This window comes from Vulpes lagopus, chromosome 10, assembly GCF_018345385.1.
Source record: "Vulpes lagopus strain Blue_001 chromosome 10, ASM1834538v1, whole genome shotgun sequence".
In the NCBI taxonomy this organism is placed as follows: Eukaryota; Metazoa; Chordata; class Mammalia; order Carnivora; family Canidae; genus Vulpes; species Vulpes lagopus.
The window spans coordinates 61,305,543-61,311,408 of record NC_054833.1 but is presented as its reverse complement, the minus strand read 5'-3'; positions in this window follow the sequence as shown (position 1 = coordinate 61,311,408).

Genomic DNA, 5,866 nt, shown 5'->3' with positions numbered 1-5,866 from the left:
TCGAGGCTGTATTTGTTTTCTCTTCCCTGTGTGGAAATGGTTCATTGCTTGGTGGTTTTTGTGCCTGATGTTGAAATGTCTGTGGGCAGATGTGATAAAGTCCTCTGGTGTGTGTGTTTGGGGACAGGGAGAGGTTGATTTTTTAATATTTATTTATAAGATTTTTTTTTTGAGAGCGAGAGAGACAGAGAGGGGGGGAACAAGTGGGAAAGAGAGAGAATCTCAAGCAGGCTCCACAGTCAGCACAGAGCCCAACACAGGGCTCGATCTCATGACCCTGTGATCATGACCTGAGCTGAAACCAAGAATCAAACACTTGCCCCACTGTACCACCCAGACCCCCAGAAATTGCTTTTAAATGTGAGATTAGATCATAAGGAAAGAATATCTTAGATTAACCACTGCTTTGGCAGGGGGAGGAAGATGGGAGAGTTTGTCAAAAGAGTTGCCTCTCGGTATGGTGTGAGGGGAACACAAAGGCTCAGGGTTGGGAAGACCCTGTGTCATGTTGGACAGGGTCGTAGGGCAAGGGACAGACTTCCCTCCTCTACATTCAGTCAGGAAGGATCTGGAGTCCAGCCAAGGTTGTGGGGCAGCCTCCATGCAACTGCTGTGTGAACCATCACGAATACACCAATGATTGAGGCCGTGTCAGCTCACTCCCAGATTCTGTCAGAATCTACCACCGAGTCCTGGGCTCCCTCTGCACTATTTTAAAGCCGCCCAACAGAAAATCTTACCCTTTACCCAGGGTAAACTTGTCTTTATCTTGAGAGAGGAAAAATGGTGGCAAGTCACAATAATTCTCTGGCTAGGCCACTATTGGAAATAGAATCTTCTAACCCGGGATGAGTCAGAAATAGTTGCCCTGGGTTCCCTTCTTTGTCCAATTCTACAAGATGAGGAGAGACTCAGTGGGTGTCAAAGGCCAGGGGAGGGAAGGGGGGGTGTTCTCAGCACCTGACTGGGACCTAAGCACCTCCAGGTCCTGTCACTAGAAAGGAGGCCGATATTGATGTCAGATTTGGCGTGTGGGTGGTTTCAGAGAATTGCGTCTCCAAGATCTTGTCTCTTTGACCTGCTTTCAATACTCCCTGGCTACATTGGGACTAAAAGGTGGCATGTCTCTGTGGGGCGGCCACTGCTGAGAGGAGTTGCATTGAGAACAAGTCCAACGAGGACACAGGGCCGAGGGTCACTGCCGTCCAGAATGACAAGGACCCTTGCAGATTGCCTGTGGTGGGAAGTGGGCCACACAGAAAGTGGATGGTTTCTTGCTACAGGTGTCCTCAAACTGATAAATAAAGAAATGAAAGAACTGGAACATCACAAATGTGGAATGAATTACGAGCCCCTGATGAATTCTGGGATCATAAACATAGAGACCACCGGACACTATATGCTTCCCGACAGAAGTAGGCACCATTGCCAGTGGAGAATTCCTGCCCCACAATCTGCCCAACTCAAAGGGAATGCAGGGGATGGAGATCCAAGAGTCAACTAGTACATTCTAGGACATGGGGAGGTCAACTGAGAAAAAAAAAAATCCAGTTTTCTCAATATAGGCTGCAAGGAAAAACATACAAAAGAATTGGAAGGAGGAACTATAGATTAAAAGATATTTAACATACCTGTCCACCAACCAGTCTGCGTGAGCCTTGTGAGAGTGCGCACGCACACACACCCTAGTTAATAAAATTTGAATATTGACTTGGTATTTGATAGTGCTATGGGGTTCCTGTTCGTTTCCAAGGTGTAATGTGATATTATGATTATGTTTTCTGAAATAGTCCTTATTAAAAATACATACCAAAATACAGATAAGAAAGGACAAGAGAAGGGAGGAAGAAAGGGAGGGCCGTCTTTGAAATAAACGTATTCTATAGAATCCTAGGCTTAAAAGAATTGATTAGACAAGGCCCTGATGCATTTTATGCAGAATTGGAGCAACACACATGAAAACCTCTGGTGTGGGCAGCCCCGGTGGCTCAGCGGTTTAGCGCCGCCTTCAGGGCATGATCCTGGAGACCAGGGATCAAGTCCCACGTCAGGCTCCCTGCCTAGAGTCTGCTTCTGACTTTCTCTCTCTCTCTCTCTCTCTCTCTCTCTCTCTCTCTGTCTCATAAATAAAATATTTAAAGAAAGAAAAGAAAACCTCTGGTGCTGTTGCAGGCCCTAATAACGTCCTCTGACCTGCAAAGCGCGGTGTTTCTCACTAGGGACAAGGTGAGCCGTTGGTTCTGAAAACTATCCATGACTCTCTCCAGTACGCTCTCATCTTGTGGAGGATAAAACAGAAAAACTGATTTTCTAAGAGTTCACATTATGACCAGTGTTGCCAGCGGATCTGCTCCCTGAAGCGAGGGACAGGCCTGACTGTGGAAGACACAAGCCTTGTCGCCACAGAGAATGAATGAAACACGATCTCATTCCACATTGAGGCCTGGATGGGGCTGCACAAGCAGGAGACGGGGAGCCCTGCCCGGGGATGGAGAGGAGGAAGATGATCTCAGGCACTATTTACTGTGTCTTACTGGGGGCTCCCAGGGCGCACTACCCCACCTCACCCGCGGAAGGGTGCAGGGAGGACAAGCCAGGCCATGCCCCCGTTTGGCACACGAAGACACCCAAGTAGAGTACCTTGCTTTAGGTCAACATGCCACAGCTGGGAATCCCTCCAGATCCCAAGACTCTTGGACTACAAAGCACTGCCTCCCTGACTGTCTGGCAAAACTGCCTTGAGGAATGCTGGGGAGATGGGGTGCAGGGCAGAGGTGCATTAGGATTGGGCTGATAAAACCCCAAATCTGCATTTTTGGTCTTTCTGACTGTTGCCTGTGTGTGTTAACTCCTCCAGGCATTCCCCTCCAACCCTTCTCTTGTACCAACTGAGCCCACGGCAATCCAGACAGCCTTCCCTCGGGCCATATGACCTTCTAGTAGGAACTTGGGTGATCATCAGCTCATTCACGATATCGACTGGTTCCTCTGCTCATGGGTCCCCCAAACTGGATGACAACAAAGGAAGGGTACAGGGTCCTTCCGTTTCCAGCCCATTCTTCAGCTCACTCTACCTCCCAATCAAGGGCCATTTCATTTTTTATTTATTTATTTATTTATTTTTTATTTATGATACTCACAGAGAGAGAGAGAGAGGCAGAGACACAGGCAGAGGGAGAAGCAGGCTCCATGCACCGGGAGCCCGATGTGGGATTTGATCCCGGGTCTCCAGGATCGCGCCCTGGGCCAAAGACAGGCGCCAAACCGCTGCGCCGCCCAGGGATCCCTCAAGGGCCATTTCAAATGGCTTTTCCTTTTTCTAAATGGCCTCACTCTTATAGTATTTTTTTTCCTCAATTTATTTATGTCCTTGCTCCTTAATCCGTATACTATCCAGAAACCTCAGAGTCTCCGGATTCTTCACTGAGCTTCAAATCTCTTAGCAGATTTCTATTTTTTATTACCTTTTATAGTTCTCAGTTACGCAAGAAATACATGCTCGAGCACAGGATTACAAAAAAAGAAGAAGAAATCTCTGTCAACTATAAAGGGACTGCCGACGAAGATGGTAGGCTCCTTCTTTATTTGGAAAGGATGAATCTTGATTTATGATTGGCAGATGGTCTCCTCCTTAAGGACGCGTGAGGGACACAGCTTCTAATAAGAGAAACATGTCCTTTTGGGGGCACACCGGTTGGGTAGTGGCCTGCCAGCAGCTGGTGAGGGCTGCTTCTCCTTTCTCCATGCCTGGATCACCGCGACAGCTGAGAGCCTTAATAAAGCAAGGTGCACCTAGGAATGTGGGGTGAGGAAGCCACCAGAACGTAGAGGTCTATTTCTGCCCCTACCAATAATCCCACTGTTAAAACAGCTGAGGCCGAGGGCTTTTAAGGCTGCCTGCTGGCGCCGAGCCGGGATCCGGTTACCCTGAGCAATGCTGAGACATTCCGGAGGCGCTCCTGCCCAGGTCACCAGGAGCCAGGGGCCCAGGGTGACACCGATTATTTTTAGCTAAGATGTCACCATGCTTTCCATGGCAGCAAGGAGCAAGACGCCCCAACGCCCGGACATTTGGGGGCCTTCTCGATATTTTATCATGTTAGACGTGGAACCTCGTCAGGAGCCCTGAGGACAGTCAGAGGAGCAGCGGACAGTCAGACATCCTTAGACCATCTTCATCAAGAAACCCAACACTAGTTTCCTGAGACAGAGAGCAGATGGTTGTCACCAACACGGGTTACCCAGTGATAATAATTATGAGAAACAATCCAGAACACAGAGGTAATAGGATATGGAGGAAGGTGACAGGATTTTATGGATCCTAAGAAAGCCCATCTCATTAGCATGAGCACAGTGCTCTGCACACGACAGGTACCCAGGGCATCTGCTGAACTAAGTTCCCAGCAGGAAAAATAGAGTGGTGGGAATCTGCGTGCCCTGGGGGGAAAACTCCCATTCTTTCTAGAAACTCTGGCTCTCTGCCTCCCGGTGTCAGGAATAAAGAGACAGTCATATGCCAGCAGGGGGCTCTTTACAAATCTGTGAGCCGTCCTGACTGCCAGCCTTCTGAAAGGAGGGGTGTTTGCAGTTCACACCAGCTCCTAAGCCTGCAGAGAGAATCAAGTATCAAAAAGGAGGCCCTTGGGGGTGAGGTGCTGCCCTGTGACATCTGGAGACTAGCAGCTCCCAAGCCCCGGGCCCGGAGCCTCCATCTGCCCCACGCTTTGCTGCTGGAAGTCTCTAGATGCGCGTTCGTTCGTCTGTCATTTACCAACTGCCTACTGTGGGCCCAGGGACAGGGAGTTGGAGAAGCACAAGTCCCCAAGAAAGCAGACCAGACCAGGAACGGAAGCAAATGCTCCTGTCTTGAGGCCTCAAGACTCAGAGTGGGGAGGGGCACCTGGGTGGCTCAGCAGTTGAGCGCCTGCCTTCAGCTCAGGGCGTGATCCCAGGGTCCTGGGATTGAGTCCCGCACCGGGCTCCCCGCAGAGAGCCTGCTTTTCCCTCTGCCTGTGTCTCTGCCTCTCTCATGAATAAATAAATACAATCTTCAAAAAATAAAAAAGGCTCAGAGTGGGGCCGGTGGGGGCCACATACATTTCCAAATATGGCTCAGCCTCAGCTCTGGGTGAGATGAGCCTCTGCAACAGCTGTGCCTATTTTGGGCCTGCAGGCGTGAGGTGGGAGGGTCTTTGTCTCATGGGCAACAGGTGTTGAGGCCTGAAGAGCAAGGCGTAGCATTTTGAGGGCATCCTAGCACCATTCCTGGGGCAAAAGCCAGTTTTCCAAATGACTGTCCTCAGCTAGAAACTCCAGATTTCCTCCTCTTTTGTTTCCCCACTGGGCCCATCAGCTTGTGGCCTCCTGGGCCACCCGCGGCCTGGCCCTGCAGGGCCTACAGGTTTCTGGGAGGAGGTAGGTTTGGGACGTGTGCCCCTCTCGGGGCTGTAGAGGGTGGGGTACATCTGGCTCCGTGAGAAGCCCACCAAGCAGGTCAAGTCAGGAGGCAGAGAGAAGTGGGAGCCCCTCTTGCCACCCAATGTTGGGGCTCAGCGTCTGGTGCCTGATCAAGCTGAGGAAGAAATTCAAAGTGGGGGCACCTGGGTGGCTCAGCAGTTGAGCGTCTGCCTTCGGCTCAGGGCATGACCCCGGGGTCCTGGGATTGAGTCCCACATCAGGCTCCCCGCAGGGAGCCTGCTTCTCCCTCTACCTGTGTCTCTGTCTCTCTCTCTGGGTCTCTCCTGAATAAATAAATACAATCTTTTTGACAAGGCAGAAAGCTTGCCCGTGCCTGCCGCCGCACACTGTGTTAGGCCCTGTCCTGATGTGCCCTCTCCCGATCATTTCCACTGCTGCCCCAGCAGGC